This window comes from Chenopodium album, chromosome 14 (genome assembly GCF_948465745.1).
Source record: "Chenopodium album chromosome 14, dcCheAlbu1.1, whole genome shotgun sequence".
NCBI lineage: Eukaryota > Viridiplantae > Streptophyta > Magnoliopsida > Caryophyllales > Amaranthaceae > Chenopodium > Chenopodium album.
The window spans coordinates 42699625-42724520 of NC_137847.1; the positions used below are offsets into that span (position 1 = coordinate 42699625).

General features: G+C 34.8%; 1 pseudogene across 1 annotated transcript; it reads right to left on the minus strand.

Moving 5' to 3' along the window:
- Positions 1-226: 226 nt before the first annotated feature.
- On the minus strand, positions 227-24896 carry LOC145580263 (putative LRR receptor-like serine/threonine-protein kinase RFK1; annotated as a pseudogene). Its single transcript, XR_014099362.1, has 25 exons — positions 24582-24896; positions 22074-22245; positions 21842-21913; positions 21689-21757; positions 21536-21607; positions 20749-20820; positions 20568-20639; positions 20413-20484; positions 20260-20331; positions 20112-20183; positions 19929-20000; positions 18903-18971; positions 11173-11238; positions 8948-9010; positions 8794-8841; positions 8600-8643; positions 4583-4709; positions 4274-4535; positions 4007-4202; positions 3721-3867; positions 1951-2069; positions 1655-1865; positions 1334-1571; positions 988-1138; positions 227-870 (listed from the first exon to the last, which is right to left on the minus strand). The product of XR_014099362.1 is annotated as a putative LRR receptor-like serine/threonine-protein kinase RFK1 (transcript).

Genomic DNA, 24896 nt, shown 5'->3' on the forward strand with positions numbered 1-24896 from the left:
AAATAACCTTAAATATTGACAATATTGTGCTTTCCAAAGTGTACGCAACTCTACAGAGAATTTTTTGAGGAAATGCAAGCGTTTTTTAATTACCATACTACTCTAATATTATTGAATATAATACGGAGTACTTTGGAACAAATGTCCTAATCTTTTAATTGTGTACATAGTATTCTTTGGTTGACCCTTTTGGGCTACCAAATCTTATGAGTTATGAACGAGAACATCGGTCGTAAAAGAATTTTTAACAATTACATACAACAATTGCCCTTTACAATTGCTTGGTTTTTACAATGTGTAATTAACTCTTGGGTGTCTAAACTCTACATGCACATAATAATTACTAATTAGAGATAGAGGGGCACCAAGGCATGTTCAGGCTTCAGAACGACAGTACCCATGGTCAACGGGCGAACTCTTTAACATACTTTCGAACATATGATACATTGATACATACACATACCAAAACGCTGAGGAAAATAATTGTCATGAGAACTTTCTGTGGAGACTATATCAATGTAAGCGTTCACTAGATGTAGAGGATGATACAGTTTCTGTATGCATCGTTGTTGAAATTTCAGATTGCCTACCACTAACATTCTCGGCTTCTCTGTGAGGATGTTTACCTCTTATGCTTTTAAATCTTACATCATTAGTATATGCTTGGAAGTCTGGAGCCACATCTGGGACTGCCATTTCGCCTTCAAGCATTTTCACCACCTCAGACATAGTTGGTCTTTCGGAAGCTGTAGCACTGGTGCACAGGAGAGCCACATTCACCATTTTTTCTGCTTCTTCTATGTTATAATTACATCCCAACCTTTGATCAACAAGTTCTACAAAGTTACCACTTGTCCGCAACTGACATGCCTGCAAGTGCATGGGTCAGAAATTCTATCGAAAACAAGTTTCTAAATTATAACCGCAGAGAAAAGCTGGCTAAAGAAAATGAACAAGGAAAATCTGGGTAAAAAAATAAAATCATACCCAATCTAGAAGACAAAAGAAGTCAGTAGATGGCACATAGTAGCTATTGCTCCTTCCACTGATAATTTCCAAAGTGACGATTCCAAAACTATAAACATCAACCTTATAACTTAGGTGACCCCAAATTGCGTATTCCGGCGCCATATATCCACTAGAAAGGTACAAAATATCAAAACAAACATGTCATTACATGACGTGTGGTGCTCAAATTGAAGTCTGATCTGTTATTGGCACGTATTTGATTAAGATATTATAAAAAAACTACCTGATGTGTGTGTGTGTGTGTTTGGGGGGGGGGGGGGGGGGGAGGTGGACCTCTAGTCATAACCCATAGGATACTACTTACATTGTTCCTGCTACTCGGGTGCTAACATGAGTCTTTTCATCCTCACCAAGCCTAGCCAATCCAAAATCCGAAATTTTGGGATTCAGCTCTCTGTCCAGCAGTACATTAGTAGCTTTAATATCCCTGTGAACAATCTTGAGTCTTGAATCCTCGTGGAGAAACGCTAAACCTCTAGCAATTCCAAGGCATATTTTGACTCTCGTTTCCCAGTCCAGAAAAATGTGGCTTTGTTCATGACCTACAATCGTATTCAAATAGCCTAAAATTGACAAGTACTTATGAGGAATCCTACCAGTGCTGATCTGAAATTTGACAACCTACCGAACAGAGCACGTGCCAGACAATTGTTTTCCATGTATTCATATACTAACAATAATTGATCCCCTTCAATGCAAAATCCATGAAGCTTAACAAGATTGGGGTGCTGAAGACAAGAAATCATGCCAATTTCATTGAGAAATTCATGATTCCCCTGCTTTGATTTGGAGGAAAGCTGCTTTACTGCAATAACAGTTCCATCGTTCAGCAAACCCTGCCAGCCATTTCACCTTCAGTAATTGTTTTTCTTCAACAAATATACTAAGACATGACATATGAGTCATCGAGTACTAACATACCTTGTAAACAGGTCCAAAACCACCTTCACCTATTTTGTTCGAGGGATTGAAGTTATTGGTGGCAGTTCTGATTTGTTTCAATGTATACCCCCCACCTTGTATTTGCAGTCCACCAAGATCTGTAAATGAACATGGTTAGACCATAGCACCACATTATTTGGCAAAAAGCCATAAAAGTTAAAGAAATTACAGCAAGATAACCCCAAGATTGTTGTAATCACTCCAGTGCATACTTCACGTAGCCTCATATACATCACATACCTTTTCTGATAAAGCAACAACCACATTCACCCTTAACATAAAAGCAATATATTTGACCAATAACAACAATACTATTCTAATAACAAGAACATCCAAACTCCAAAAAAAAAAAAAAAAAAAAAAAAAAGGAATGTTTTAGCTTTAGAAAATAATTTAAGCAAGAGCAGCCACTATGCACAAGTATTTGAGAGGGAAAGAAAGTGGGTTTCAGTCATTCACATATAAAAGAAATTTAAACAAATGCAACTAGTGATATCTAGATGTTGGATGCATCGATCTGAGATCATAAGAATTCTCACAGATCCCTGAGGAAGCACAACTACAGCTAGCATTATTCCCAAAAGCGCAGGCTCACTGCATGAACTGAGAATTTATCACTTGTGGACAGTTGTGGTAATCCATAAAGATCCTCTTACTCCATTTCATTTCTGTCCATTGTAACATTGTTACATGCCCTTGCAAACCCACTTTCTTCATGTCATTCTTAGCTCCCTCTATCCAAGACATCTTCGGTCTCCCTAGACTCCTTTTAAATTATCCATTATCCAAATTCTCCAAGACTCCATCTTCCTTCGCGGTGCATCCTCTGATCAACGTCTCACATGCCCAAACTAACTTAGCCAGTTCTCCCTTATCTAAATCTCAGTATATGTCTCCAACTTTCGTTCAAATATCTAAATTCCTAATTTTATCATGTAATATAAGCTGGGTCTGTGTAGAACTATTTCCGAATTAACAAAGAATAAAGATATTCAAAACCTTCATAATCAAAGTCCATTCTGAACCACTATAATTTATCCTTGCCACAACATAGATCCAAACTAGCATGCCTCACCCAAGAGCTGATACACAAGCACCCAACTACCATGGCTTACACACTGTTAATTCAAAGTATATACCAAGGTTAAGATGATAATTCTTAAAACAACTATTTTAAAAGAACAGTCAGATTTACATTCACGCATTACGTGATCATCCTAGTAAAGAATAGCAACAACCAGGTCAACCACATGCAGCATGTATGAGCATCCCTGTTTAGAACCAGCAAGTGACAAAACTTTGTGCTTTTCTCTGAATTTCATAAATATTTACCAAACCTTGCTATATCGCAGAGAAGCATCTTTAAATTTTTTTCCAAGATGGAAAAGCATCTCACGAAGTTAGCTACAATTGGTGCAATCATGAGCCTTAAATATTCCGGGTGAAGGCGGTGAATGGGAGATATTAAAGTCCACATTTCTTACTCTAGCGGGACGAAAATGCAGAATTACCACATAATCATGAACCAAAATTGACTTAAATCACTATCAATGAACTTAACAGCAGTTATCCTAACTTGTGACAGGCAATTGCCCATCAGTAACATGAAAAGTATCATCACAGTGAGTTGAAAATCCTGGAATATCTCCAAAAGTATTGCACTTCAGGGCAGGCTAGGTTATATGAAAAATCAGTTTGTCAATTATATGTATACTCAATCATTCACTGCCAAGCTAGAACTATCTTTACCATCGCTCTTTGTCCCGAGTCTGAAGCAGCCTTTCCACCATAAAATAAGCACAGCCAAGATCAGAAAGAAAAAGGAGACGATTCCTACAGCGATATAAATAATCCTATGGCTTGATTGGCTTCTGCCACTTGAGCATCATCTGGAAACTGTAGAGAGGCACACCAATATTAGAAACAAAATTAGCAATTAAAGGAGTTATAGAACAATGCTTGATAGTATAAACCAAAAAGAGAGAGAGAGAGAGGTTTAAGTATGTCTATGATGAACAAAAGATTCAATCCTTACCAGGATTGACAGAAATAGCTGAAATGAGGGGTCCATAAACTCCTCTGGTCGGAATCCTTGTTGTCCCTTTACCAGCCCAGTTTAGTCGGATCTCCAAAATATTATCTGTCACGCTAGAATTAAACGCTATGGCTGTTGGCTTTTGAGCACCATGAGCCTTATCTTCAATGTTGAAATCTTTCTGCACTAATTTGTCCTGTAGACAAACTTACTATCAGGACAATCGTAAATAGAAGAAGAACACACACCATGGAGACAACTAATTACCTGAATGTAAATATCAAAGAAACGCCTTCCAAGACTGTCACATGTTTTTCTGTTTGTGAACTGAATCTCAGCAAAGTGTAATTTAACAGTATAATTTCCATTCTCCAGGCAGTAAGTGAAATAAGTAAGTGTAACTGGGGAAACACGTGCTGTAGCATACAGATCAGATAAATTACTTCCAGGCAAATACTTAGTATGACGTATACTTTGCAAATCATCATCATCCATGAAATCACCAGTGGCACTGAATCCCCAGTGGTTCATGTTAGCCGACCCCACTTTTGGGATTAAGGCTTTGATTGATTGATTGATTGATTGATATAATATGTGGCAACACCACCTCCAACACCTATATCTCCTTCATAGACAACTTTTCTGTCTTCATCCTCTGCTTCTAAATCATCTCCACCGCAATTAATATGCAAAGAGCAGCCATCTGCCAATAGAATAGCAAAGTAAGAAAACATTAGATGTTAATATTGTAATATTCTTGTTAAAAGATAAACTCTCACTGTTTTTTCACTTTTATATATACCAAAAATGTAGCCGTTTCTCATGACATACTTTTGCTTTCACAAAACTTTCTTATGCCACAGCAACCTATCTTCAAAGACAATTCACTGATGGCATGGCACAGTGGTAGGAGGTAGGACAGTCAAGAAAAAGAAGGTTTACAAAACATAGCAGCTTTATCATTTTTATATATTCTCTATGCGCAAAGTTTAAATACTTTCAAATTACCTTTTTGTTTGACAAGACTCAAATCCAATTCAAAGGTATCTCACAAACCTATTTATATGGAGATGAAACTACAATCTTCTCATCCTCTACAATTTCACCTTGAATTGTATAAAAAGTGTGAAAAGTAGCAATTACACATGACGACACAAAGGAAACTGAGTAATTTTCTATAGGTAGCCTTTCGTCTAACTATCCTAGGAAAAACAGCTTTTGAAAGCCAGGCAAAAGAACATGATTCAGAAGAAAGTTGTATGGGTAATTTTTTTTTTTTTTTTTTTTTTTTTTTTTTTTTTTTTTTTTCAAAATTAAAATAGCAAAAGTAAATAATCAAAAACCATTTTTACTGAGGACACAAGGTCACAAGGGTGATGATGATATGAAGGGGAAAGGCAAGAGGTAAGCATTTAATAAATTCTAGAGGGAAGACAACACATCAAGGGCACATATACAACACAAGCAAAGGAGCAAGGGCATGAGGAAACAGAAATGGAAGATGAAGACCTGGAAGTTGGAAGGAAGAGAGTTGCCTCTCAAATAGACAATAAGGTCCTAAGAGGGTTTCAGAGCCCCAAACATGCCGTGTAAGTCATGTCTTTGGTAAGATATTAAGCTACAAATGAGGTAATACTTATCTAGCTAATTACCTCAATTTAATTTTTCTCTGGTTACCTCTTTCTATATTACTCTCCTTTAGAGTGATTATCTTACATATATTAGTCAAAGCAAGGCATCTGTGATTGCCACCTCAATTAGAAACAATATGAAGCCATAAATCTTGAGAACCCAACCACATAATTTTTCCAACTCATCATTGATCTTATCTCTTCCTGACTACATATATAACATATCATCCTCTTCTACTACCATTAGCAAAAAACTTGGTCTTGCTAAGCAAGTCAATATAATGTTCCATAAAGAGATCCTAAACATCTCAGTTTAATTGAACTTCTGCTTGAGTTTGACTGATTGTTTATTGATACAAAAACACCACATATTATGAACTACAACATTTCATGTCCTCACCCAGCTTTCCTTGAATAACTGAACTAAGATGCATAGCAATATAGCATCTGTTTCTTATGATGAAGTATGAGACTACTTAAGAGTCTGGTGCAAATGCTGAAAATGAGAGAAGTTGAACATAATTTAAGATGCCTGGATTACACATTAAGAATTTATATTAACAAATCTAGCCAGGTGTAAGAAATTTTAATTCATGTTTACGTCCATTGTCTTAATCTGTACATGCATGTTTCCAGTGAGTTTACTTCCACCTTACCCCTTCCATATATTCCTACAATGCAAATTAGCTACTTCCTAGTGAGAAAAGGGACCTACCAATGCAGGGGATTTCCTATGCCTTCTTTGTTTAGAGAGGAATTGGCAGTTATTTAGAATAGTGAAAGGGATTAACCGAATGTGCTAGCAAGTTTGCGATTAACGACAATTAACAACAACGAAGACGGAAAAACAAGTAATAAACGAGACAAGGAGAATTTACCGTGGGAAACCCGAGAACCGGGAGAAAAACCCACCAATCCACTATGGAGTAATAATTTGATGAAGAACAATGTAGTTTACAAGCTTTCAATCACAATGAAAGCTCCCACCCCAAATCACCCTCTCAAACACTCAAACCCTAAGTGTTTGGGTTTACATGAGGCTTTCTCTCTCTACATCTTTGCCCTCATCCTATTACTCTCTACAATGACAATACAAGAGTATATATAGTCCAAATACAAGGCAAATAATCCAAGGGCTAAGAATATAAGTTACTAACAAAGAAGAAATCAAGGCCGTAAAATCGAGGCTCAAGCGCGATAAAACAGAGCCCCGAGAAAATAGCCAAACGAGCCTCGAAGGAGCGGGCGCTCCTCCATAGAGGAGCGGCCGCTCCGAATTCCCCTGCTGGACAGCTTCTCATAAAATAGCCATATCTTCCTCGTTTCTTGGCCAAATTGAGCTTATGACCAATCGTTGGAAAACTCTTGAGACGAGCTATCACCTCCAACTTGAATCTTCTCAATATCAGTTCTAGATCTTAAGATATGCTCATTTGAAGTCAGCCCTTTGTCATCCACCATTGCTTAACACCAAGCAATAGCCCATAGCTTAAACTCCTAAGCTATGCACCCCCCTTAGCCTCCTTGAACCGTTCTCCACACTTCTCAAACCCAACAAATAGTAAAATAGATTTCTATTCTACCTCACTCTATACATATGCCTCCACAATTTTTCTGCGTATGTATATCACAGACGAATTAACTAGACCAATTCAAGATGAGGTTCCATGGTGTATGCTGTTCGCAGATGATATCGTTTTGGTGGATGAGACTAAGGATGGGGTTAATGTCAAGTTGGAGCAATGGAGGCAAAGGTTGGAATCTAGAGGGTTTAAGCTAAGTCGGAGTAAGACTGAATATTTGGTATGTCGTTTTGGCACTCAGAGGGGGACAAGCAATGAAGTGGTGAGTTTGGATGGAAAGGATTTGACCATGAGTGAATGTTTTAAGTACCTAGGGTCGATCATCCAGAAGAATGGTGACATTGATCAAGACGTGACCCACAGGATTAAGTCAGGGTGGCTTAAATGGAGAGCGGCCACGGGAGTGCTATGCGACCGCAGCATTCCCTTAAAGTTGAAGGGAAAATTCTACAGGATCTAGAGGGTTTAAGCTAAGTCGGAGTAAGACTGAATATTTGGTATGTCGTTTTGGCACTCAGAGGGGGACAAGCAATGAAGTGGTGAGTTTGGATGGAAAGGATTTGACCATGAGTGAATGTTTTAAGTACCTAGGGTCGATCATCCAGAAGAATGGTGACATTGATCAAGACGTGACCCACAGGATTAAGTCAGGGTGGCTTAAATGGAGAGCGGCCACGGGAGTTGACTTGGTTGGAAGGAGTGAGGAAGGATATGAAGTGCATGGATTTACGTGAGGATGAAGTTTTGGATCGTAAGGGATGGAGGAGAAAGATTTATGTTGATGACTACACGGAATAATCAAATTTGGTTCATGTTAGCCGACCCCACTTTTGGGATTAAGGCTTTGATTGATTGATTGATTGATTGATTGATGTATATCACATAAAAATGTGCAACCACTTTTTCTCCATATGTATATCACATATGCCTCCTTGAATCATAATGCTTTCGTACTATTCTCATATTCTACTCTTGATAAATGGAAACTTCTTTTCATTTGAGTTATAAAAAAACCCATATAAATCCGCTTACTTTCTATCCCCAACAATCTAGTATACATCACTGAAATCATACCTTGTGAATTAATAATCAGGAAAGTAGGAAACAGCTTAACACATTTAGTCCTTGTGATTGCCTTAAAAAAATTTCTGGGATGATCAACTTCAAAGTCTTTTCATTAAATTATAAAATTAACAATTGTAGATTTAGAAGAAAAGGAAAACATTAAGATCTATAGTGCTTGTTCATAAATGAAAGCAAACAATTTAAATAAAGGCCTAATTCTCACAAATCAAAGAATGCTTCCTCCAAAAAAAAAAAAAAAAAAAATAGAAAAAAAACCCCAATCAAAGAATGCATATCCAGTAAAAGTTACTTACATCGTGGACAATCAGTACTGTTTGAGCAAGGGAGCAGTCCTTTTCTACAGAGATAAAGAAGGAAATAAATACATAAGCCTAATAAGAGCACAAAGAGTTTAGCATAACTTTTTAAAAGCTCGTGACATTCAATGTTTGAAAGCACATAACTCTACTTCTACTTCTACTTCACAGTTAACCAAAAAGTAGCTTACAGACTGAAACCAGTAGAAGAGCTCCGGAACAAATTTAAGTTCAAGTTCCTAGTTAACACCCAGCAGGCAGAAAAAAGAATGTCAGAACACCACCACCAAACAGGCAACACCAAAAATATATTATATATGAGTAAATGAGAAGGGATAGGCTCACATGTTTTTTCTACACGAGGGCTGCTCAGGACCTTGCCAAGTGAAATTATTGTAGGAAAGATCACTGCAAGAAAACATCAACTAGCTGTCAATTTCTACAAGGAAGATCAATATTAAGTAAAAACAAGTGAAACAACTAAACAAGAACGCCCAAGTCATAGCCAAAACCAGCAAATTTCCAGTGTCATTAGAGACTACAGAGAGGTCAGAAACACAAAAGATACACCTATGAACAAAGCTGAAGTTCAATGAGGAAGAACTCAAAGCTATGGAAGTTCGGCAGCATTTTTAGCATACCAATTTCAACAATTTAAATCGCTGATTGACCAAGGATTACGAGACAGCTGCAGTGTCTTAAGACGGTAAATTTTCAAACAATAACTATCTCGTAAAGCCTATCAGGAGCATCCAAGATCCTTTAAGTCTCCAAAACCATGTAAAAGTCAAAAGTCATATAGTACCTTATGATTATAGTCACCTTAAAACTCTACTGAAAAGAAATTTTATGTGGCCACATCGTCCTATAGTAGCATGAATAGCATCCATTCAATTATATTACAAAATAAGTAAACATGCATTTCATGTCAATGTCTTAAAATTTCTAGACTGCATTAGAATCCCTCTATCTCATATTTTGGGGGGGTGGGGGGGGGGGGGGAATGGAAGGTGTAGAGGATGTTACTTCAAGAGAAATTTTGTGGTAGAGCATGTAATTGGTAGTAGTGTGAAAAGTACAAATGACTGGAGATGGTGTGTAATTTTATATTGAAGGGGGAGAGAGAGAGAGAGTACGGGTATGTTAGTTCTATCTTATTGTGATTTAATTTAGATAAATTAAGTCCAGATTATTTTAGATAAGTTAGAATAAGTAAAAAAAAAAAGTTTAGACAAGTTCAGGAAAAAAAAAGCTTTTAAAAATCTAACAATTCACACACAAACAAGACAATTTCAGACAAATTACGTTTTTTCAAACAAAGATAATTTCAGATTTTCAGGTAAAATAAGTTTAGATAATATATGTTGAACTAAACCGAGCAAGATGTGATAAAAGATAGTAGGTAATATAATATTGAGGAGAGAGAACAAGTTGATGTAATTGGAGATAATGGGCGAATTAGCAATTACAAATACGAAAAATACACTTTAATAATCTCAACTATTGACCGATTTACTTCTAATAATCCCAACTACGGTTTATTTTCTAACAGTCCTAACTATGCCCTGACTTTGTCTCCAATGGTCCCAACCGTTCAACACCAAGTCAATTACTTGTTGTAACAGGTTACCAATACACGTGTCAGCCCGTGATTAGTCTAAAGTTAAAAAAAAAAAAAAAAAAAAAAAAAAATCTTAAAACCCTAACAGCCACCACCCTCTCCCCTTACGCCACCACAAAACGTCAAGCTAACCCCTAGCCCGTCGGAAAACGGCCGGCCGTCTCTCCTAATCCCCGAAAACGGCCAACTGGCCCCTCCCAACCCCGAATACCACCCTAGCCTGCCACTCCCACCCCCAAACCACAACACACAAAATAGAGCAATCCCTGTAACTCCACCTCTTAGCCTGTACACTCCATGTCGCCGCACCAACCACCATTGCCGCACAACAATTAGCAGCGGGCCGAAATCTTCAGCAGCCTCACATTGCAGCAACCTATACCACCATCACCACCAATTCACGCCACAGCTCCAGCCGCCACCATTCGGCCCCTCAAAAGCCCCAATTTTACCTCGATTTCGTCGCGGGCTCGATGAGGCTGTGTGTGTTTTGGGGGCTGGGAGGGCCGGCTGGCCATTTTTGGGGAGGGGGGGGGAGGGGGATTTCACGATGAGGGAGGGTTGGTTGTGGGTTTTACAATTGGTTTTTGTTTTTTTTAATATTTTTTTAAAAAAAAAAATTAATATCAGGCAAATCATGTGCTGACATGTGGTATTTTAAAAAAAAAAAAAAAAAATTACCTTTTCAGCAGGTAACCGGTTTTTGGGACCATTCGAGGCATAGTTAGGATTATTAAAAAATAAACCTTAGTTGGGATTATTAGAAGTAAATCGGCAATAGTTGGGATTATTTAAGTGTATTTTTCGTGACAAATATGCATGTAAATCACTTTAAAAAGAATGTAGGCATATTACTAGATCATAAACTTAAGAGGCTAAAGAAACAATAAGAGAAGACAGCCACTTACAAGGACGACCATGAACTGTACCAACAAAAAAAATAGCTTACATGTTCCTTCCATCTTGCAATAAAGAAGAAGGTATGTTTCCACTAAGCCTGTTACCTGTCAAAAATCTGTTCAGAAAAAACAACAAAGCCCACAAGACTCTTAGTTAATATCAAGAACAAACATTGGGCAACATTGTTGTGATTAATTCTGCTACTGGAAAGAAAGCAGCTGCTAAATCAAGAATTTTGCTACAGTTAATATATAATTGGGAATTGGGCAGTTACAGTGAGCTGGCAAGGATGGAGGGGTTGTTTAGAGTGCATGAGGCAAGAAAAGAGGCTCTAACAGAAGGAAATGTGGTACTCACTATTGAGAAACAAGAGCAAAGAGTAAGTATATATCCTAATTTGAAGATTTTTCGTATTGATTAGTCGTCTTACTGGTGTGTATGAGATTTTGGCCAAGGTTGTGCTGATTCGTGACCATGTACTTTTGTGAATTAAGGTATACTTTGGATGGAGCTATACTATCAGATAATGGTCAATGACGCTTATGCAAGGGGTCAGCCTTGGCCCATAATCACATATGCTCGCAGGAGGTCCAGAAAGAACATTCCAGCAGCTGGATGCTGAGCTGGAAATTCTGTTATGGGTTGTTATGGGGGTTTGGGGTAATATGGTAATTGTGAGAAATAAGTTGTTATTCTACTGAACTGTAGAAGATGCTGGTAGCTGATTATATATAGGCATTTTTGGTAATAGGAGAATTATGCAGAAAATTGTTGAGAGTAAAGTTGTGGGAGAGAATCCTTCCTCTCGAAAGAAGGAGAGTTGTATTGATTAATTACTCTGATTATCAATAAATCATATCAGTGCTGCTATCTGTTCTTCTGGGTTGATTGTGTGATCCTCTGTTTTGATCCCAGTTCCTAGCAGCTTACCAAATATTTGGAGTGGTTAGAAGGGTATCAGTTTTAAGCTTAATTGTGATAAGGCTAATAACTTGAGTTGGAGTCTCTTCGATATGATTGATGTGATGGATTTGGAATTGAAAAAAGGGAGTGATATTAGGGGTATTTGTTGTTTGCAAAACTATTTTGAAGGCAAGCTAGTGGTTGGGCCTCAAGGGGGTTGTGTCAAGAAATTCATCCTCCTCCCTTTCTTATTATTTACCCTGATTTCCAATTGCCTCCAATTAGTCCTCTTCCTGCTACTGGTGAAGTAGTTGATTATATTCAAGGATTAAGAGGGTTATTCTGGGGAAAGGGGAAGTGTAATACCCCTACTATTTTAATACTCTACCTATGTATTTTACTAAGATAATTTGGTTCTTTTAAATCTACAAGTAAGTTATTTTTTTTTCTGCTCTAAGTTTCGGGACGAAACTTGTTTTAAGGAGGGTAGATTGTAATACCCGAATATTTTATGATTTCATATTTATAAAATTATTTATTTATTAAATAGCTTTTCTAATCTCATATTTTTTATTTAGAGTTAGTAAAGTTTTAAAACCCTATTTTAATTTAAATAGGACTCCTTTTATCAACAACTATAAATTATCTTAAACCCTATTAACCATAAAACGATATTTTATCAAAAAAAAGTGGTTGCCGATTCCTTTTGTGCGTAGGATTCATTAGCCAAACCCAAAAATTGATTCTTGTTAAAAGTTAATGTTTCATGACTTTTATCATTCTCCATTATCTTATTTATTGATTTGTAAAGAATCCCACGACATGTTTGTATAATGAAGGCTGCGATTTGCGACGTTGCTCAATCTATTTCTTGGTTCGAATATCGTAGTTGATAGTATTTTGTTCGTATGGTAATCACACGAATCTTATTTCTTGATTTTGTTTGGTTATAAATTGTTAGTATTGATTGTACTTCGTATTGTTATATGTAAATTTTATTATTTGTGAATTATATGTGATCATGATTTATATGTATGTGGTTAGTGTGTGGTATTGTATGATTTAAATGTCGCATTGATTGATTGTATTATTTCTAGGGGTTTTAATGTTGTTGTTATAGGGAGTATTGTTTTATCGAGGTTTAGGGTTATTAATGCAGAGTGTTATTATTGGGTTGAGAATTGATTATATTTTGGTATTAGTTTAATAGCCCTATAAGAGTTGAGATATATTATATATTGAGTTGATCATGTAATATTATTTGGGAATTTGTGCCATTATTGAGAAATTATCAATTAATTTGTGAATGGTTATTTGATCGATATATTAGATCAAAAGGTTGAGAAATTATTATTTTGTTCATGGTTTGAGGCTCGGCGTTATAGACCTTAGTCCTTGGCATGTTGGTAAGGAGATAATGATCATGAGTTAAGAATGAGGTACAATCTTTATTATTTATTTTTCTATGGTCCCCTACAGTGGGAATTGGCCCGTATGTGGTCTGGTTCAAGGTGTTTTCTAATTATTGGGAGTATTCAAGTTTTTATACTTGTTGGTTTTATTCGAATTACCCATGTCCAAGGCTAGGTATAAAACAAAGAGCATGGCACACTTATTGGGTATGATCAGTTAATTGAGTAAAGGTTCGTATTATTATTCAAGGTTATTTTCAGAGTACAATGTGTTATGTAGTTTTGAACTACATTATTTAATTGAGCTAGTAATGTTAATTATTCTATTATACTCTGTATTCTTATATATGGTGATTACTCAGCTTTTTGCTGACGTGTGTGTTATTTTGTTGTGCTACTTGTGTTTGCGGCCATGTCTTTTTCTTATGGTGGCCCTGCGACGATCTATTTTGGAATTTGTCCTTAATGGTGAGCAGACAAGACTGTCTTAGCAGGTTGATCAAGTGATCGTAGCTAAAGGAGCTCAAGTGATCGATTAGTATGCTATAATGAGTTTATAAAGTTGTATAAATAGCTCACCTAGTTTATTGGGTTGTAATTATTGGGATTTTGTAAGCCTTAGCACTTGACAGATTGTCGAGTGTGGCGGTAATACCTCCGATTTAGGTGTATGCTTCCGCAATTTTATTTAAAGGTTGTTTATTTTTCCTTTAATTCTTATTTATTTTGGTTAGTAAATCGGGGGTGTTACAAAATGGTATCAGAGCCAGACCACTCGTGGGATTTACGCAGGGATCTTCATATCCCAGCGTCTTTTGGTTTAGGAATGAACTTGTTAATAAAGAACTAGGATTAAAATTGACATAGGTTAAGCCGTTTCGAGAGTGTTTCTTTATGTGCTCGTGCTTGTTTATGTGTTTCTTTTATGTGACTAGTTTTGAGTTCGAGGACGAACTCCTTTTTAAGGGGGATAGTATGTAATACCCCTACTATTTTAATACTCTACCTATGTATTTTACTAAGATAATTTGGTTCTTTTAAATCTACAAGTAAGTTATTTTTTTTTCTGCTCTAAGTTTCGGGACGAAACTTGTTTTAAGGAGGGTAGATTGTAATACCCGAATATTTTATGATTTCATATTTATAAAATTATTTATTTATTAAATAGCTTTTCTAATCTCATATTTTTTATTTAGAGTTAGTAAAGTTTTAAAACCCTATTTTAATTTAAATAGGACTCCTTTTATCAACAACTATAAATTATCTTAAACCCTATTAACCATAAAACGATATTTTATCAAAAAAAAAGTGGTTGCCGATTCCTTTTGTGCGTAGGATTCATTAGCCAAACCCAAAAATTGATTCTTGTTAAAAGTTAATGTTTCATGACTTTTATCATTCTCCATTATCTTATTTATTGATTTGTAAAGAATCCCACGACATGTTTGTATAATGAAGGCTGCGATTTGCGACGTTGCTCAATCTATTTCTTGGTTCGAATATCGTAGTTGATAGTATTTTGTTCGTATGGTAATCACACGAATCTTATTTCTTGATTTTGTTTGGTTATAAATTGTTAGTATTGATTGTACTTCGTATTGTTATATGTAAATTTTATTATTTGTGAATTATATGTGATCATGATTTATATGTATGTGGTTAGTGTGTGGTATTGTATGATTTAAATGTCGCATTGATTGATTGTATTATTTCTAGGGGTTTTAATGTTGTTGTTATAGGGAGTATTGTTTTATCGAGGTTTAGGGTTATTAATGCAGAGTGTTATTATTGGGTTGAGAATTGATTATATTTTGGTATTAGTTTAATAGCCCTATAAGAGTTGAGATATATTATATATTGAGTTGATCATGTAATATTATTTGGGAATTTGTGCCATTATTGAGAAATTATCAATTAATTTGTGAATGGTTATTTGATCGATATATTAGATCAAAAGGTTGAGAAATTATTATTTTGTTCTTGGTTTGAGGCTCGGCGTTATAGACCTTAGTCCTTGGCATGTTGGTAAGGAGATAATGATCATGAGTTAAGAATGAGGTACAATCTTTATTATTTATTTTTCTATGGTCCCCTACAGTGGGAATTGGCCCGTATGTGGTCTGGTTCAAGGTGTTTTCTAATTATTGGGAGTATTCAAGTTTTTATACTTGTTGGTTTTATTCGAATTACCCATGTCCAAGGCTAGGTATAGAACAAAGAGCATGGCACACTTATTGGGTATGATCAGTTAATTGAGTAAAGGTTCGTATTATTATTCAAGGTTATTTTCAGAGTACAATGTGTTATGTAGTTTTGAACTACATTATTTAATTGAGCTAGTAATGTTAATTATTCTATTATACTCTGTATTCTTATATATGGTGATTACTCAGCTTTTTGCTGACGTGTGTGTTATTTTGTTGTGCTACTTGTGTTTGCGGCCATGTCTTTTTCTTATGGTGGCCCTGCGACGATCTATTTTGGAATTTGTCCTTAATGGTGAGCACACAAGACTGTCTTAGCAGGTTGATCAAGTGATCGTAGCTAAAGGAGCTCAAGTGATCGATTAGTATGCTATAATGAGTTTATAAAGTTGTATAAATAGCTCACCTAGTTTATTGGGTTGTAATTATTGGGATTTTGTAAGCCTTAGCACTTGACAGATTGTCGAGTGTGGCGGTAATACCTCCGATTTAGGTGTATGCTTCCGCAATTTTATTTAAAGGTTGTTTATTTTTCCTTTAATTCTTATTTATTTTGGTTAGTAAATCGGGGGTGTTACAGGAAGGGGGTGGGAAGTTTCAGTTTCTAAGGTAGAGGTCAATCAGGTGATATTAAAATTGATGATGGAGCCACCACCACCACTCCTCCGCTTTCCCAAAGTAAAGATAGCTTCCTCAAAACCCCCCTTTTCCCCATAATATCATAATTGAGTCCTTAACTTTCTCTTCATTTACCCCTTTGGCCCTTCCCCAAAACCTTATCATATTACAAGGGATTGGCAAACTCCAAGTCTTAAGGCGTTGTTTGGTTCGTTAAATTTTATTGGAATGGGATGGAATCTCATACTAGGGAGGTATGGATTCAGAATCTCATACTAGTCTTAAGTTGTTAGGTTTATTGTTGGAATGGTTATTAAATCTCGTTAATGGAATGGATTGTGAATCTTAGGGGGCGACGTGGGTATGGGATTCTAGGGGGATGGAGTAAAATAATTACATGGATGAAATGGACACTAACTCTATACCAAAAGGTCAAACCAAACGCGCCTAAGAGAAATAAAGAACAGACAAGAGAATTAGATTGAATGAGAAAGAGGAAGAAACCTGAGGGTCAATGACAAGCTTCACCTCCTAGTTGCAGTAAGAGGTCAATGGTAAATGCCAAAGGTAATGAACTGGAATATCAGCAGACATACGAGCAGAATAAGATGGAAAAGGAAAGGGGGGAAGGATATTGAGAATTTTTTAGATTTTTCCTTGTTTAATATAAAATTATGAAGGGTGCTGATATTGCCAAGGCAAAAAAAACCATTTCCAAGGCAATTTATCTACCCGCTGCCCGTAATATTTGAGAATCAAAATATGTCAAACTTATTAATTAACATATTAATTCATTAATATACTTTGTAATATTTTATTGCCTATAATATTGCCAATAACAATTAAATCACTTTATTATGGCACATACCAAATCGTCCACATATACTAAATCACTGTATATAAACACACATGCATTATATTATTCTAATAATCAATACTCCAAGAAGAATCAAAAGTACGAATTGATTATTGCAATGGGTATAAACCAAAACTTCCAACAGCTACAAAATGGTCCAAATTTTATTAAATAAAAAAAAAATGCATTGGATCATTAATAAAAAAAATGCAAATATTAAATTACAAATGTTTATAAATAGCAGACGTAAACATAACTAATCCGGAGAGAAGTTTAGCATATGTCCAACAGTCTAAGGAGTTCTACATCATATGAATTTCATATGCATAATCACTGTACAAATGGCGTTTGCTTTACCAAATTTAGCCATTTCATATAGCTCATAGAGCTTGTTCATTGCAAAAGTCGAAACATGAGAAACAAGATTTTTGGATTTTGATGAGAATAATTAGTAGTTGAAGTTGGAAAGATTTTAATTGGAATATTAAGCTACTAAAATTATAGGCAATAAAATATTACAAAATATATTATTGAATTAATAAGTTTGACATATTTTGATTCTCAAATATTACGGGTAGCGGGTAGATACGTTGCCTTGGAAATGTTTTTTTTTGCCTTGGCAATATCAGCACCCAATTATGAATGGCCTAATAAATAATAAATAAAATTAAATCAGAATCTACATTCTAAAATAATGAAATTTTTTTAACCAAAGGGCCATTTTGTATAACTGGAAAGTGTTTTTAGCATGTAGAAAATTATATACAAAGAATGGCATGTACAACTTCCTTTATTTTTTCCACTAGTTAAATTTTAAAGGATTGTTGGCCGCTTGGCCCTATTAATGTTGTCATTATCTTCTGATCACCTACATCATTAAAAATACTTAAGACATTGTTAGGGGTTTATTAATATTCATTCCTTAGTTTTCTAAAGAGTGTGTTTAAATGTTTTGGGTTAATTGACTGATTGACCTACTAAGAATGGAACCTACGAGGGGTGTTGAAAGGGTGTATGACAGTTGTTGGCTACATGAATAAATCGAATAGACCCCCGTATTAGAGCAGGAAAGAATAATGATTGTATAGTACAATTTGGAAACCTCTAAGGCTGATCACACCAGATGTATCCAGCATGGCATTAAGGCATAAGGCCCTGGCCTGACAAGAAAATACACGGCTCAGAAGCATATAACACATGTACAATCCCTTTTCAAATTTAGATTACATTCTCTACACCTTATTTCAGAGACTTATAACTTATACTAAATAGAAATAAGCTAGACCAAATCAGATTTTCTTTTTATAGTGTTTCCTTGTTGCCAATCATCTAGAATTTCGTATATATTATGAATATTAGACATTTGGAAAATACACATTAAGATGAATCTAACAAAACTTCACTTGAAATTATTTTATATTAATTATAGACACAATTACGACAAAAGATCAGTAAAAATAGAAGATAAGATCAGACCAAACTAGATCAAACCTTACAAAATACTGACCAAAACTTCTTATTTTGGGGAAGAAAACATAGCCTAAGTATCCACTTTTTAATTAATGATAACTAAATTTGCATTTTTACATTCTTATTACATGTACCTTTTTCTAATTTTACTTCTCTCTGTTCATTTATTACATAATAATTTAGACACTTGTACAAAAAGAAAGGTAAAAGTGCAATAGTTCCTCCCTTGATTAATTGCATAAAAAACCATGATGTATAGCATTAACATTTGCAAAAGGACTAGAACCATGAATTTTGAGTTCAGAGAGAAACTCACATAAACTTCACATTCTTGGCATTGATGTCATTTGGAATTTCACCCACTAAGTTGTTCAAGCTAACATCACTGTAAAAATGGACAAATATCTGACATTAGACCATTATTTGTGAAACAATTAAATCCTAGAAAACATGGAGTGGCAGGAATTCTCTGATTGAAAATAAAATCGCGGATATTAAAAATCACCGTAATGACAATAGTTGAAAAATACACAAAGCATTCGAGCAAAATACATATCTTAAGTCATTCCACTTGAATTCTAAACTCTAAAGTGTCATTTGTGTCATTATACTGGTGTCCTAAATTAATTATGATTTGGGGTTAGGGTTTAAGTAAACTCTAAAGCTGAGTATTTGAGAGAGATTTAAGAAGCACAATAGGTTAAGAAATCCACTGTGGGGTGCTTAAGTTTGTTGGGAAACTTGAGCTTGAGTCTTAGGTTGTAATGGGTTGGCCCTATAAAAGTTAAAATTCTGAATAGGTTGTGTTTTTTCTTGTTGGGCAAGAGAAGTTTTCCAAGCTAAAATCTCTCTTGCATCATTGAGTTCCTTGAATTTTGGTTTTCATTTCCAAAAAATTTGCCTAAGTTCCTCATACTCTATTTCACCCCTCTCATGTAGTATGTCTGGTCAACACAATCATTGGTTATCCTCGTTTACTCCTTTTCTTTAGTAGAAGAATGACACATGATTCCTTTTCAATACTAGGTATAAGCTTTCCCCTTTTTCTCCATCACGTCAACTAGGATGATAATCGTGGGACAAAAAGATTGAAGTAGCAAAAAAGTTTAGCAGAACGGGGTAAGACAACAAATTAGCAGCACTAGAAGACTAATATCAAGAAATAGGAAACAACCACCAGACCTACACAAACAAGTAATTAGAGGGAACACGACCAAAGCTAAATAGCAAATAAGATTATATCCCCATATAGTTTGAGAAACACATAAATTCTACTAATAATGCGAGACAAATCAGTTTTAAATTTTGACACCATAGTATAAGTTCCAAGATAGTCACTAACATCATTTTTAAACTCGTCATATCCCACAAATACACAGGAAGCTCTCCAGCAATGCTACAGTTCCTCAGCACACTAAAAACCCAGAAATGATCAATTTAGTGAAAAGCATTGTAAAAAAACATTAGTTTTATGATACAAGTGTTCAACATACTTTTAGTTATATGATACAAGTTTTCAACATACAGTCTTACTAGGCCAGTCATATTCCTCAAATCTGGAAAATTCTGAGTAGATCCATTGATGTCGCTAATTCTCCTGTGAATTCAGATATCCTTCAAGATATTGCGTTACTGAAAGTATCAAAATGCTACAGCTTATCACATAAACTCACAATTCAGTTAGTCCATCCAAGAAAGATATTGAAGACGGAATAGGCCCTTGAAGTCCACTTGCATGCATTTCCCTGCAGAGATGCAGAGCAAAAAGATTAACACCCAAGTACAGCAGCATGAAGTAGCAGCCTCTGGCCAATGGGGCATCTTACAGTCTTTGAAGCTGCTTCCAATTTTCCATATAATGCGGTATTTTCCCATTAAAGTTATTATCGTTAATCCGACTGCATTGGTCATGAAGAGAAAAGTTAAGTCATGGCAAAGAACAATATGAACAAGCGATGTTTTACACTTGTTGAAAACTTACAGATCTGATAAGTTTGTCAGGCCAGCAAAAGTTCGAGGCAGTGTTCCTCTTAAATCATTTGACGACAGCATTCTAATTTCCATACCATAAGAGAGAAAGTATATGATCAAACCTGATGTAACATGATCATATGCTGATCAATTAAAGAGCTTATTTCTTAATAGAGGAATAAGTTACTCACAATGTCTTCAAGTTAACTAATTCCCCAAGTTCATCAGGAATTTTTCCACTAAATTGGTTGGCCTCAAGACTCCTGGAAAGATTGCAATAAGAGACATTACAACATATACACCCAAATGTATTCAACATAGGCTGAGAAAAAAAAAAAAAAAAAAAAAAAAAGCAAAAACAATATTTCCAAACCCTTTCCCAAATAAAATTGTCAAGAAAACCTACAAGCCAAATTATTTTTGCAAGAAAATTTGCCTAAAACCGCCCTTTATTAATATGCACAAAAACATTTGAATTTCATTTAACCAACCATACAATAACTTCTGTTAACAATACGCATGTCACCACCCACACAAAATTTCTATATTGGACGAAAATGCCCATATATACCATATATAGGCCTTTATTAACATCTTTCTTTCCTCCATAAATGCAGAAAGATAATCGGGGGACTAATATTAAATATAAAGGAGAAAAACGACAAGAGAGGGGAAGTATGTAGGGATTAAGGGACTGTAAGTATACAGAAAAGTCTATGTGATTGCAGATATATAACAGAAATTAGCATACCAATAGTTAGATAGATATTGTTTGTATAGGAACAAAGTGGCAAGAATAATAGGTGGTTTCAAACACATTACTCATAAAAACATAATGAATTCCATAGACCAGGAAAAACAGCTACCAAAAACAACAAATGGTAGAGTTCCCAGGTATGCTGATAATGAATTTAAGTATTCACAGAGGTAACTCCCTAGATAACTTCCAAGGTAGTAGATGGATAAACTGAGACATACAAGGTAGTGAGGCTGACAATATCTCCCAGCTCCTTGGGGATTTGTCCAGACAACCGGTTTGCAAGAAGAAAGCTGCATGAGTTTCACCGGCATGACTTCGTAAATTTTGGACTTCAAAAACAATTAAAATGCCAGAGATATTAACATGCTTACACAAATTCTAATTGCATTGATCCCCACTCCACAGGTATTCCTCCTGATAGATAATTATAGGCAAAATCACTGCAAGCACAGCAATGAATGATGTACACTGTAATCAAATAATAAAATGACATAGAAGAGAAAGAACAGATGTCTAGTTCTTACACTTCCCGAAGATAAGGAAGCTTCACCAGTTCACGTGGAAGCACACCAGGAAGACTGTAACCTTTGAGAAATCTGCAATGCATATATTACATCCATTTCTATTTTACTACCTTCGAAATAGTTTTACAAGTTTCAATGCAAAACTAGAAATCCTCAACTTGTATTCCAAATTGTACAGCATATCAAAGAGATGAATGAAATAAGGCTATAAAACGAGATTAGGAAACAGTACATTCTTACAACATGACAAGTGTTGTTCTCCTGATGACAATCACAGCTAATTTCACTTTCAGCATCCAATGGTGACTGTGGTGTTACTCCAGCCATTTCAACTTGACAAGAAACATTATCAAACTTCCAGTACTTGGCACCCAATATTTGAAATATTTCTTGGAGAGCAACCACTACAAAACAGAAACAAATCACCAAATCTATTGGTTTCTAAATTCATAACGTCAGCTTTTAAATGGAATGTTAAACTTCTGAATTACTATCAAGAGAAGTCAGAGTGATCTCAAACTATCCACTACATCAAAACAAGACTTTATTGTCCTGTCATAGATGGCAAGAGATTTGTCACCAAAAAAAAAAATATACATGGCAAGATTTTGAGAACACTCTATACATAACCTAGCTTTAAAATGTCTGCGCCTCTATCAATTACTTTCTTGTGGTGCACAAGAAACCCATTAGTGACAGAAACGTCAGAAAAGTAATAGAGTGCTCATGAATAGTTTGGACTCAGCTCGATTAAAAGTTCAACTCAGCTTCAGTATTCTGCTAATTTGCTGAGTTCAAACATAAAATTAACATTTGAGTTTAAAATGAGCTAAACATGAAATACTTTGAATTGGGCTCATGGTTGTAGGCTTATGAACTCCAAAAATATACTGAGTAGTACATGTCTTTTATATTTTAGTGAGATTTGTATATATCCTTTACCCTAACTCCTTAAGTCCTAAAAATACAAAGAATAAGGTAATTCTTATCACAACTTGCCCAGGTCGAACATGATAGAGAATATATGTACAATATTCTCTTCCTAAGTTTAGGATGTATTTTTGTAAAATAATACCATTACATATCTCTCTAAACCTAGAAAGAGAATATTTTGTATATATATTCTCTATTAGCATAATATTCATATAAGAACACTACCATAAAGCCAAACGATAGCACTCTGATTATCGAGCCATGCTCGAGTTCAAACTCGAGGGCTTCTAAAGTTCAAAGTTAAGCTCGCTTATAACAATCTATTCAACCTAGAGTCAAGCTATGTAGTTTTGAGACACGTTTAGTATTGTCTTGTCATTGATTAATGCAGAACCAGAGCTCCTTCTATACAAATCCTTTAGCACAAATTTATGATTAAGGGAACAATAATATAAATTAATAGAGCAATACTAAGTTTATAGTGTATTGCATGAAATAGTCCATGAGAAATTTCTCAGTTATGCATCTTTACTAACAAGATAACAAATCAATGTTTTGGTCATTAATTTCATTAACACTCATATCCATAACTCTAGTTTGTAGTCGAGATGCATAACTTGAGGCCCATTACTTTCATTTTATTTTAACATGATTTTATATTATTTTTGAAAAATAAGTTCAACTAAAACAATATAGGTTCAGTAATAGATAAGTTCAAACAAAATAATATAAGTACGATAAGTTTAGATAATACAATACAAGTTCAAACAAAACAATATAAGTTCATATAATACAATTTCAAAAAAAAATTAGATAAACTAAACAGAACCTTAGATACATCTAGCTCATTTCACATTAATTTTAAAATCTCTCTCGTTTTTTAGTGCAAATGCATAACTCAACTATAATCACATAGCTCATTCCACAATATTTTGAAATACACTCAAACTAACAAGTGCATTCCCCTAATATAAGATCCTATACCAAACAAGCCACTTGAACCTTTAAAGTTTTTAAGTATATAAATAACAAGAACATAGGTTCACTCTAATCCCAAAGGTTTTCTCTAACCCCCTAATATATAATCAGGTTTTTTCTAACTCCATCCTCAAAGGTCACACCACTCACACACTCTAATTAAAAATAAATTATAAATTACATAAATAAATTTAGGATTTGGAACTCCAATTATAAAGTAAAATAACAACCATCCAACCATAAAAGTTAAAGCAAGGCAACTATTCTAAGAACATATAGCAACAAACACAGATTCTTGATGATTTATCCTCAACATTTTTACAACCACTAATTATTCATATGTCTAATATAGTTAAACTAGTGTCCAGTAACCCTTCAATCCTTCACCATCCTACTTCTCAACCAATACTTAAGGGGGAAAAATCACTACAAATACTTTCGATCCTACGTGGACAGTATCACATTAGTATTTTCAAAACCAATGAAAATGAGTGACAGAAGAATATAAAATTTGGGCACAATGAACTTTATAATGGGTCTTTATAGCTTTTGAGAAAAATGGATATTTAACCACCAAACCTTTCATCATCTCACTTTCCAGCCTATAATTAGAAATACTAGTAATAGAAATAATATACCGCTGACAAACTGACAGCAAATATTAAGAAGGAAACAAAACAAATTATCCAATTTTGTCTATTTACAAATATTATCCTTCTAAATCCATAAAATGCTAATCAAAATAAACCCAATTATAAAAATAAAAAAATAAATAAAAAACTTATGCAAAAAACAGAAAACAATTCAAGAGAAAAAATAAAAAACAAACCTTCATTTTCATGTACTCTGGAGTGTGTTGGATAAAGAAGAAAACCCAGCAAAATTATTAACAGACCAACAAGTTTGGCCATTAAAATGAATTGGAAGCTATAAAAATGTCTGGGTATTCCAACAAAAAATCATACTACGTAATTTATAAATTGAAAGTATGATTATTCAACAGAAATTATGAATTGGTGAAATATCAGTACCAGGAATTAGAGGAAGAAACTGACTTGTAGGCTATATTCATATAATAATTAAAAGTACTTGTATTATTGTATTATTGTTTAATAATCAAATGTAGAAAGAGATATTGGCCAAC